Below are 12,523 nucleotides of genomic sequence, written 5' to 3' on the forward strand. Positions count from 1 at the left end.
ATTTTAACTGAAAAGTGATCCCTGTTAAATATAAGAGTGGGAATAAGAGAGGGAGGAGATGTACAATTTGGGACATGCTCAATGGCACTCGCCCCAAATGGTGGAGTTAGAATTATGCCAGGGGATCCCAATACAATCCCATCAAGGTGGCATGTACCAATGCCATCTCACTAGTCCAAGTGATCAGTTTCAGTTCACAATTGATCACACTGATAGGTCTAAGAGTCAAAGGGATCACACAAATAAGACTAGTATCTGCTAATACTAGCTGATAGAATCAAAAAGGGAGAGAATGATCTAACATAGAAAGCGGGATACACAGTAGACTCATAGAATGGCAGATGTCCTAAATAGCACTCTGGCCTCAGAATCAGCCCTTAAGGCATTCAGATATGGCTGAAAAGCCCATGAGAGTATTATAGGCATGGAAAGCCAAGACACACTGGAAAAAAAAAAAAAAAAAAGAAGAAGACGACCTAAGTGAAAGATCTCTGTGAGTGAGATCCCAGTGGAAAGAACAGGCCATCAAAGAAGGAGGTACCTTTCTCTGAAGGGAGGAGAGAACTTCCACTTTGACTATGACCCTGTCGGAATAAGATAGAAGTTGGCGAACTCAAAAGGCTTCCATAGCCTTGGCAACTCATGACTAGAGCCTAGGGAGATTACTGACGCCATAAATAAGAGTGTCAAATTGTTAAGTCAACAACAGGAGTCACTGTGTACTTACTTCTCATGTGGGATCTGTCATTAATGTGTTGTCCAATGTAAATTAATGCTATAACTAGTACTGAAACAGTATTTTACACTTTGTGTTTCTGTGTGGGTGCAAACTGATGAAATCTTTACTTAATATATACTGAATTGATCTTCTGTATATAAAGATAATTGAAAATGAATCTTGATGTGAATGGAATGGGAGAGGGAGCGGGAGATGGGAGGGATGTGAGTGGGAGGGAAATTATGGGAGGGGGAAGCCATTGTAATCCATTAACTGTACTTTGAAAATTTATATTTACTAAATAAAAATTTTAAAAAAAATTTACTTAGTTCATTTTAATTGACAAGTAGTAATTTTTAAATGTATGTATTTATTTATTTACTTTTAAAGTTCATATATACAGATTTAGGAATGCAGTGATACCTCCTGCTCTACCCTCCACCCTGCCCATGCTCCCCCACTTCCTCTTCCTTCCTCTCATTCCCTCTCTTAATTTTCACAATTATCTTTCAGTTTACTTTATACTCATAAGATTAACCCTACATTAAGTAAAGAGTTCAGCAAATGGTATGAGACAGGGCTTTAAACAATCATCAAATCTCGGGCTGGCGCTGCGGCTCACTAGGCTAATCCTCCGCCTTGTGGCGCCGGCACACCGGGTTCTAGTCCCGGTCGGGGCGCCAGATTCTGTCCCGGTTGCCCCTCTTCCAGGCCAGCTCTCTGCTGTGGCCCGGGATTGCAGTGAAGGATGGCCCAAGTCCTTGGGCCCTGCACCCCATGAGAGACCAGGAGAAGCACCTGGCTCCTGGCTTCGGATCAGCGCGGTGCGCCGGCCGCGGCGGCCATTGGAGGGTGAACCAAGGGCAAAGGAAGACCTTTCTCTCTGTCTCTCTCTCTCACTGTCCACTCTGCCTGTCAAAAACAAAACAAACAAACCAAAAAAAATCATCAAATCTCAAAATGTCAATTTCACTCTATACATTACATTTTTTTGGTACTCTATTGGTACTACAGATCAGGGAAAACATGGTATTTGTCTTTTTGGGACTGGCTTATTTCACTAGGTATACTGATTTCCAGTTGGATCCATTTTGTTGCAAAAAGACAGGGTTTCATTCTTTTTTACGATTGAGTATTATTCCACACTATACATATATACCACAATTTCTTTATCCAGTCATCAGTTGACAGACATCTTGCTGATCCCATATCTTAGCTACTGTGAACTGAGCTGCAATAAAGATGGAGATACAAACAATTCTTTCATATGCTGTTTCATTTCATTTTTGTAAATTCCCAGGAGTGGGACTGCTGGGAAATATGGCCGATCCATTTTCAGCTTTCTGAAATATCTCCTTATTGTCTTCCATAAAGGCTGTACTAGTTTACATTCCCACAACAGTGGATATGCAGAGGTATACTGTCATACTACAACTCATATATTGCACAATGATTGAATCAGGCTAAATTAATATAGTGATCACCTCACAGTCTTTCATTCTGATAAGAACACCTGACGTGTCTTCTTTTGGCAATTTTGCAAGACATTATTAGTAATAACAGTCAATGTGCTATGAAAGAATAGGTCATTGGTACTTACTCCTCCTAACTAAAACTTTGATAAACAACTCCCCTTTCATGTCTACCCCAAGCTTCTTATCAAATTGCCATATCAGAACTACAAATAGAATTCTTCCAAGATGGCTGAATAGGGAAGGGATATACTGCTTTAGGCTAGGGGAAAATAGTAGCAAAAAAAGTAGAAAAAACACATTTTCCATGGAGAGTTGGAGAGAAATCTGCAGTGGAAATCCTATAGAAGGAAAAGGGACACCATGGATGAGCATGGCAAGTGTGGAAGTGCAGCAGTAAGTGCAGACACAACATAGGACCGCCACAGACAAATGCTGGAGGAAGCACCAGCTTTGCAGAGTGAGATGAGAGAAGACTGCAGCAGCCCACGCCACTGGTTTACAGCTGGAGGGAGAGCCTGGTGGAGTACACTGCCTTTGAGTCTGATCTGGAGTGCTAAAGAGGACAGAGCACCCACCTAACACAGGGAAAAAAAAAAAAGGCATGTTTCACTCTCCATAACACCCTGACAATGGTGCCCGGCAACTGGCTGGTGGCTGGGAGAGGACACCATTTTGACATGAGTAACAATCATGGCGGTTCTTGTTTACACATGTGATCCATGGATTTTACCAGAGGGAAAAAGTGATGGTCTCACTGACTTTGAGTCTGGTGGGAGAATTGACAGGGGGATGGACGCCCACATAAAACTGTGAGGTGCCCCCAAGCCCTCAACATATTACAGGCTCCAGGGCTTAAACTGCCAAGTCAGAGTACCCACAGGCAGCTGGCTCTGAGAATATCTCTGCCTCTCTGTGGAACAGACAAGCTAGCAGGGTGGAGCAGTTCCTCTGCACCCCATGACTGTGGGAGCTTGTGTGCTGAGACTGTGGAAACTCTGTGAATGCACCACTGGGCACAGGGTGAGGCTGGATTTCTGAGTAATCACAGTGTGAGGCACCAGAGGCTAAGAGCCCCCTGATTTTCTAGAGTGGGTTATTGTAGTGGGATCTGTACCCACACAAAGGTTGCACAGATACTTTGTGCAGTTCATGTGGCATCACAGGTGACTGTTGCACCCATTGTGGGCTAACCCAGGGTACTGATCACCTTGGTAGAGAAAAGATGAGGGTATGATTATACCAACAGAGATGATCATACCCTCTCCCCTGCTGACAATAGAGGAGATCTAATACACCCAACTTGGGTGTCATTCTGGATACTCACCCCACCCTGAAACACTAACCAGAACTCCTGGCCACACCCAGCACATGCCTCTGGGTATTCACTGAAAGAGCAGACATTCCACTAAGCCAAAGAGGCATAGTCCAAAGATAAAAGCCATCAGAGGAGAAAACCAACAAGTATTTCCATAAATACCTAAAAATAAATGCAGACATTCAAGAAACAAGAATAAGGAAGACAAAATGACTCACTCAAAGGAACACAACAATACTTTGATATTAGAATGTGAAGATGAAAAGATTGATGAAATGCCTGAAAGGAATTCAAAAAGATTAATCACAGGATGACTTAGAAGAAATGGAGGCAAATTCATGAGTTAAAGAAACCCACACATGACATGGAAGAAAAATTTTCTCATGAGATTAAGATTTCAAAGAGAAATCAAAATGAAATATTAGAAATGAAGAATTCAATAGATCAAATACAAAATACAGTGGAGAGCCTTAACAACAGACTTAATGAGGCAGAAGAAAGAATATCCAAGCTAGAAGACAAATCATCGGAAATCTCTCAAAACAAAAAAGAAGAAATTAGAAAAATTAAAAACAGTGTTGAAGATTTATAGGATACTATAAAACAACCGATACACAGGTTTTAAGAGTTCCTGAAGGCATGGAAAGAGAGAGTGGATTAGAAGGCCTATTCAGTGAAATAATTACAGAAAACTTCCTTAATTTGGATAAAGAAAGGGACGTTAGAGTATAGGAAGCACACAGAACTCCCAATAGACATGATCAGAAAAGATCTTCACCATAACACAACACACTGTAGTCAAACTTTCAACAATAAAACATAAAGATTCTAAAATGTGCACAAGAGAAATGCCACATTTACTTTAAGAGGATCATCCATTAGAAACACAGTTGATTTCTCATCAGAAACCCTACAGGCTAGGAGAGAATGGAGAAACATACTCCAAGACTTAAAAGAAAAAAAACTGTCAACCAGAGTACTGTACCCTGCAAAGATCTCATTGATAAATGAAGGTGAAATAAAGACCTTCCATACAAACAGAAATTGAAAGAATTTGTCACCATTTATCCAGCCTTACGAATGATGTTTAAGGATGTGCTACACACAAAAACACAAAAAGACAGTCATCATTATGAAAGAATGTAAAGGCAGAAAATCTATCAGTAAAAGTACAGAGGAAATCCAAAGCAAACAGAAGCAATATTTTTGGGAAAATGACAAGGCCAAGTCAATACTTTCAATAATAACCTTGAGTCTAAATGACCTAAATTTTCCAATTAAAAGTCATAGACCAGCTGAATTTATTCAAAAACAAGACCCATCTATTTGCCGCCTATAAGAAACACACCCACCAACAAAGATAGACAAAGACTTAAAGTGAAAAGGATGGAAAAAGATATTCCATGTTAACAGAAAACAAAAACAAGTAGTTGTAGCCATCCTAATATCAGGCAAAATAGACTTTAACACAAAAACTGCTAAAAGAGACAAAGAAGGGCACTATGCAATGATTAAGGGATCAATTCAACAGGAAGATGTGACTATAATAATGCCAGGGAGCCTGGCTACTTAAAACAAATGTTAATGGATCTAAAGGGAGACATAGACTCCCACAAAATAGTAATGGAGGACTTCAACATCCTACTTTCATCAATGGATAGATCAACTAGACAGAAAATCAACAGAGAAACAACAGAATTAATTGATACTATGGACCAAATGGACCTAATTGATTTCTACAGAACAATTCATCCCAAAGTTGCAGAATACAAATTATTTTCAGTAGTGTATGGAGCTTTCTCTAGGACAGACCATATGCTAGGCCATAAGGCAAGTCTCAGCAAATTCAAAAAAACTGAAATCATAGCATCCTTCTTTTCTGACCACAATGAAATGAAGCTAGAAATTAACAACTCAAGAATCTCTAGAGCATATGCAAATACATGGGGACTGAAAATGCTCCTGAATGAACAGTGTGTGGTCACAGAAGAAATTAAAAGGGGAATCAAAAAATTTCCAGGAATGAATGAAGATGACAATACAACATTTTAAAACTTATGGAATATAGCAAAAGCCATGATAAGAGGGAAGTTTATAGCAATCTGTGCCTATATCAAGAAAAGAGAAAGGTGCCAAACAAATAAGCTATCAATGCATCTCAAGGAGCTAGAAAACCAGCAACAAACCAAGTCCAAAAATAATAAAAAGAAAGAAATAATTAAAATTAGAGAATAAACAAAACTGAAACAAAAAATATAAAAGATCAGTGAAATGAAGAGCTGGCTTTTTGAAAAAATAAACAAAATGATACACCATTGGCCCAACTAACTAAAAAAAGAGGGAGAAGACCCAAACTAATAGAATTACAAACAGGCTACTCATACTGCTGCAATTTAACTCTAATTGATTCAACTCAATTTACAACTGTTTAAACATTATATCAAGTGTACTACTAATATTCTCATTAGACAAAACAAGCAAAAATAGTAGGGATATAGCTTTATTTTAAAATATGTTTCTAATAAAAGCCTCAATAAGTAACTTTGCCTGCTTATTTTATTCAAACTACATATGCACTCACCCTTGCTTCTATATCCTCCTTCTCTACTATAACAAACCACAGTAGATGTTCTCTTAATTTGTGTGATTTGGATTTATACTGAAGTAAAAGTTTAGGGCAAAAACACAAAAATATTGCAGTATTCTGTATTCAGACTTCACCATATGTTCTTTAGATTCTTTGTTCTCTATAAAGAGACTGAAATCAAACATCATAAATAAAACATATAAACATAGTCTATACAAGAAATCCATTGCAGAATGTCATTGACTGCATCATATTCAAAATTCAAAAAAAGGCCACAGTCTTTCAAAAAAAGGTGGTGCATTTTTATGGTTTCCTTTAACTTCTGACTAAATTGTTCATTCTTCCCATGCCTAATTTGATAGCAGTAATTTACTTCCATGTAACTTTTTCAATTCTTTCCAAACCATCCAACTTAAACTTTTCTCCATTGTGCTATACATGACATATTACTTTCTATTGTCTTCAATTACCTACACACAGAGATTAAAGAATCTGAATTATCACATGTTTTTTCACCTTCCATCTGCTAAAAGGGTGAGTCATCGTAACAGATTTTTTCCCCACTGTTGAACACCAAACTTGCTTTGCTGCATTAAAACCAATTTAATCACAATGTCGCTACTTATATAATGCTGAATTTGGTTTGCTAATTTTGCTAATTTTTTTTTACATATATGAACTAGGGGAAGTATTCGGTAATTTTCCCCTCCATTCTATCCTTTTATGGTTGTTTTAGCTTCAGAAAATAACTAGGAAATTATAATATTTTCTATTCTTTCAATGAGTTTGTATAATATTAGAATGATTAGTTTCATGAGGTCAGATTGGTATTTCTGTGGTAGGAAGATCTTAACCATTGATTTCATTTCTTGGATAGGTATAGTGTAATCCTGGTTTCTATTTCTTCCTAAATTTGCTTGGGTGTTACACATTTTTCTAAAAAGTACCTATTTCAACAAATGTTTCAAAAGCATTGTGGTAGCACCATCCAAATACTTCTCCCACTATGCCCAACCTGAATTCTCTGAAGCCTTTCTACTACATGATAGATTATCACATTTGTTGTTTAATTTGAGAGACGGACAGAGAGAGCAAACTCCTATCTGCTGGTTCACTTTCCAAATACTGTCTTATATTTGGAACCCATGTTACACATGTCAAGTCTCTTTTATTTTCAACGTATTTGTTGAGATCTTGTCTTCACCACTACTCCACCCCAAACACTATTTTTAAAACTCTACAATATCAAGCATTTACCTACTTAATTGGTTTAAAAAAAAATTTTTTTTGCTGCTGCTGTTCTGCTTCTCTACTGCATTTCTGTTTTCAAGTTATTCTTTTCTGCTTATTAATTTCACTTCCTTCTACTTTGGATTTAGCAAATTGTTTTACCTTCTCAAGTTAAATGGCTGCTCATTTATTTTCAGTCTTTTTATTTCTTTTCATAGAAATATTCAAAATTAATCATTTATTTTAAACATCTGAATCAGTGTGTTCTTACAACTTTAACAAAATACTTGAAGTAGGCTAATTTTTTATAAAGTGGTTTATTTAGCTCACAGTTTTGGAAACTCAAAGTTCAAGATCAGTTCAGCCAAACTAGTCCAGCCTCTATGAAGGCCTTGAGGGCCTAATGGCAGGAGCATATGTGAGATATCACATTGCCAAACAGGAAGCCAAAAAGCAGTTTACGCACTGGGCTCACTCAAAAGAACTGATTCTTTTGAGAGCCTAGGGGTGCCATGAGAGCTACCTTAATCCCCTTCCAAGAGTAGGTTTCCCAGTGACTTCTCCCACTAAGCCCAACCTGAATTCTCTGAAGCCTTTCTATTACATGATAGATTATCACATTTGTTGTTTAATTTGAGAGACAGAGAGAGAGAACTCCTACCTGCTGGTTCACTTTCCAAATGCCTACAATGTCAGGGAATAGGCCAGGCCAAAACCAGGAGCCAGGAACTCAGTCCAGGTTTCAATTTCTTTCTTGAGCCATCACCACTATCCCCCAGGGTCTGCATTTTGTACAAGCATACTCTCCAATCTGGGACACAGGCATCTTAATTGGCATCTTAGCCACCTGGCTACACTTCTGCTCCAGTTACCACCCTCTTAATACCTCATAATGGGTACAGAATTTCAACCCATGAACTCTTGTGCAAGAAGCCACTTGCAAACTATAGCACTGTTTTTAGCTATATTCCACAGGTTTTCATTCCCAACAGTATTTATTTCAACCAGAGTTTGCTTGGAAACTGTTTTTAATTTTCAAATGTGCAGTTTTTTTCTTTTTCTTTTTTTTTTTGTGCAGGTATTTTTAGTGGCCATTTTGTTTTTATTTTATTTTATTTTTTTTGACAGACAGAGTGGACAGTGAGAGAGAGACAGAGAGAAAGGTCTTCCTTTTCCGTTGGTTCACCCCACAATGGCCACTGCAGCCGGAGTGCTGCGGCTGGCACAATGCGCTGATCCGAAGCCAGAAGCCAGGTGTTTCTCCTGGTCTCCCATGCGGCTGCAGGGCCCAAGCACTTGGGCCATCTTCCACTGCACTCCTGGGCCACAGCAGAGAGCTGGACTGGAAGAGCAACCGGGACAGAATCTGGCACCCCAACCGGGACAAGAACCCAGGGTGCCAGCGCCGCAAGCAGAGGATTAGCCTATTGAGCCGTGGCGCCAGCCTTTGGTGGCCATTTTGTTACAAACATCTAAATTAACTATGCAATGAGACTAGGAAATGTGCATACGAATGATACCAATGATTGAAATGCATTGAAACTTGTTATGTGGCATGGTCAATTTATGGCCATGGTCCATTCTTTTAAAAATATTTATTTATTTATTTTTATTTATTTAAAGGCAGTTACAGAGAGGAAGAGGGAAGGAGAAAACAAGAGAAGGGGGAGGGTGGAAGTGAAGGAGATGTTCCATCTGCTGGTTCACTCCCCAAATGACCACAATGGTCACAGCTGGGCTGATCCAAAGCCAAGAGCCAAGAGTTTCATCCAGGTCTGCCACATGGGTGCAGAGGCCCAGGCACTTGGGCCACCTTCCACTGCTTTCCCTGGAACACTAGCAGGGAGCTGGATCAGATGCTGGCACTACAGCACTGGCCCCAAATGGTCAATATTTGTAAATGTTCAGAGTGAGCTTGAAAAGTACATTCTATATATTTTTGGTTAATATTTCACCTGATTTGCACTCCTTTTACTTTTATTCTACTTACATTTTAGGTTTTAGTGATATAGATTGCAAGCAGTCCTTATCTATCTGAATTGTTTGGTTTTTGCATACAATCAGTCTTTTAACTGGAGAGTGTATACATTTATATTTATAGTGCTGATATGCAAGTAGCTTGATTTATTTCTATCGTCCTACTTTGAATATTTTTTAGACTCACTTTTTTTTTTTTGGTAGCCTTCTTTTCTGATTGAGAGGGTTTCCCCCTTTTGCATTTTTGTGTCTTTTAGTGTGGAAATCAGCCCATCTGTCATAGTGATTACTAAGTAATATAAAGAAACATATTTATGAATTTCCTATAAAATGAATCAATACCTCTATCCTCTTCTCTTTTGAATAGATCAAAACTAATCATCCTTCCCCCTAGGCCAACCTATCTGCTATCATTGTCTTGAATTTTATTTCTATTTTTGAAAAATTCTCAACTCTTCCCTCTTTAAATATTGCCCTCAATCATATTTACTCTATTACGTCCTTCTAGAACTCCTAGTAGACTTCCTTTGGAGCTTTTCATGCTATTCTTCACACTTTGGTTTTTTTCTTAAACTCTTTCCTTGTAATATGGTCAGGCTATTCTTTTCATCTATCATCCAGTTAATTAATTTCTTCTTCATTAACTTTCGCTAACATAATATGGTAAAAAGTACACCAATATAAAATAGAAGAAAAAAGATATATCTTCACTTACAACTCTATCAGAAGACAGTGACGTAAGTAGTTCAACTATGTTCAAAACATGGCTTGAAGTTCAAACTGACATTGAAAATTGAAACTAGGATAGTCAAAAATCCTTTCACAAAACAAAAAAAAACAAAATCTATAACACTAAATTAAGAACTAATCTTTGATTTACTTCATCAGTATGTTAGATCCCAAACCAAAGAAAATGACTATGTAACTCTAAATATTTATTACAGTTAATGAATGATGAATTACAAATAGAAAGCTCAGCAACGTGGGCAGATTCATCCCCACGGGAAATGTGTTTCTTCAAAATTTAACAGGTGTTCACTTCTAGTACACATATTAAAATTGGAATGATACAGAGACTAGCATGGCCCCTGCTCAAGGATAATATGTAAAATGTTAACATGAAAAATGTATAGAAAACTCTTAAAAATGTCAAGAATATACATTAAAAACAAAATTACAGTCCCATTCTTCATTATCTTTTCCATACATCAGAAAACAGAATTAATACTGCCTAAAAGCATTTTACTTTAAATTGATTAATAAAATTCCCAGAAATGAAATGTTGCATAGTCTGAACTCATATTTAACTAATGAAGAAAGCCTCTGAACAATTCATGAATACAAGCACAAATTATTTTTCACCTTAGAGGGTGTTTTTTTCAAATGTATATAGCAATTCCTCTACGTAAATCTCAAAGAAAATTTTACAAGATACTACTTGATGGCTCAACAGTGAAGACTTCTCTTGGGAAACTTATACCCCATATAGAGCAACTGAGTTTGAGAGCTTTGCTACTGATTCCAGCTAATACACACCCTGGGGGCAACAGTTGATGGCTCAAATTACTGGGGCTCAAACACCCAAGTTGACAGACACAGACCTTGAGTTGTGGGCTCTTGGCTTCAACCTGACTCAGCCAGAAGGCAGTTGGGGAATGAACCACCAGATGGGCAACCTCTGTCTATCTCTTTGCCTTCCAAATATATAAAATAAAGCTTTAAAATTTTAACAGAAAGAAAAGTTTATACAGAAACTTTGTAACTCCCTGCTCTGTGAACAGTAACATTTTAAAGAAGCCATCATAAATCTAAGTTATTATGACAGAGATCATTGTTTCTAATCTCATCATATCTTCATGATAACTCACATACTAAAGCACAGAAATATTCTTACTGTAAGTCAGACTAGTTCAATGGCCACAATGACACTCACAGAATGACATTCTGCTGTACACTCCTCACTCTGATACAAGAAAGTCCTACAATTTCTAACAAGTGTGAATTTAATTTACCAACTCTATGTCACAAGTAGGTTTCAAACAGATTTAGACACTGCTTTTATATTATAAATTAATTGCCAACCTAGAAAGAATGGCACTGTGACTATGTCAAACTGAAAAGCTAGGTAAAAAGGAAATAGACAAAGAAAGGTTGCTTGAAATCTCCCAATTAAAGTTGACAGCACTAAATGTTCCAAGGACAGCCGATCTAGAATCAAATCTTCTTTTTGTTAGGACACTATCATTTGTGAAACAACTCAGTGGTAGACATTACCATTTGCTTCATATTCACATTAAGCCTGAGAAACATCTGGACTTTCTACACTGTTCCCTGGGTCCCCTACACTAAAAGAAGAGGTTTAAATATAGTTGAATAACAAGGTTCAGGAATATATTTGTATATCAAAAAAATTAAAATCATACAACTAGAAGCATTAAATTCATTATTCAAAATGAGGACAGAGAATACAACCAAGAACATACAACTTCATTTCATAAATTTTAAAGATTATGTAAGTAAAATATATATTTTAAAAATGAAAAATTTATTAAAACCGGTTTTATAAAAACAAGCCTTTATCCATATGTTAATGAGAAAACATGCAGAGACTCAGGACTACTCAGAAAGTAGGAGAGGTCTTCCAGCGTAAACTGTACAATTCCACTTCCTCACCATGCATTTGTCCATTCCTTCTGAAACAAAGTCCTTTCTTAGAAGAAATCAGATGCAAGAAATGAGCTGTATTCATTACTGTTCTCTTAGGAGAACTCCATGGCTGGGTGAGACAGTAGTTATAAACAATGGTATCCAGAAGAGGTTTAAATACCTTATGTGTTCACTCAGAAGAAAAGAAGGATTTAGATAAAGAAGGTGAGTGAAGGAGGGCAAATAAATGCCTACCTGGGCAGCGAAAAAGCAATATAATAATGCTGCATACAGAAGTAGAAAGGAAAGGAATTTAGGAAACTAGAGAATAGATTATAAAGAAAATTTTTAATGTTTTTGCAATTTTATGCTCTTTTAGTATTAAAAATATTGTCCTCAACACACTTTCAGTAACATCTAGGAACTCTACTCTCCCACCCCAGACACTCTGACATCTAAAAGTTGTAAGTTATTCAAGAATATACAATCTAAAAGCTGGAAGTCGTTCAGGCATATCTTTCCCATAATCCAGCCTGCTTCCCAATTAAAACCTGCCCCTCTTTTCCAACCCATCT

The 12,523-nt window shown here is 37.4% G+C and overlaps 1 protein-coding gene and 1 pseudogene across 9 annotated transcripts in view; one reads left to right on the forward strand and one right to left on the reverse strand.

Moving 5' to 3' along the window:
- NUBPL (NUBP iron-sulfur cluster assembly factor, mitochondrial) overlaps positions 1–12,523 on the reverse strand; it is a 253,606-nt gene that overhangs the window by 144,792 nt on the left and 96,291 nt on the right. The window lies entirely within an intron of this gene.
- On the forward strand, positions 10,336–10,435 carry LOC138844846 (U6 spliceosomal RNA; annotated as a pseudogene).

Source organism: Oryctolagus cuniculus, chromosome 12, assembly GCF_964237555.1.
Source record: "Oryctolagus cuniculus chromosome 12, mOryCun1.1, whole genome shotgun sequence".
Lineage (NCBI taxonomy): Eukaryota > Metazoa > Chordata > Mammalia > Lagomorpha > Leporidae > Oryctolagus > Oryctolagus cuniculus.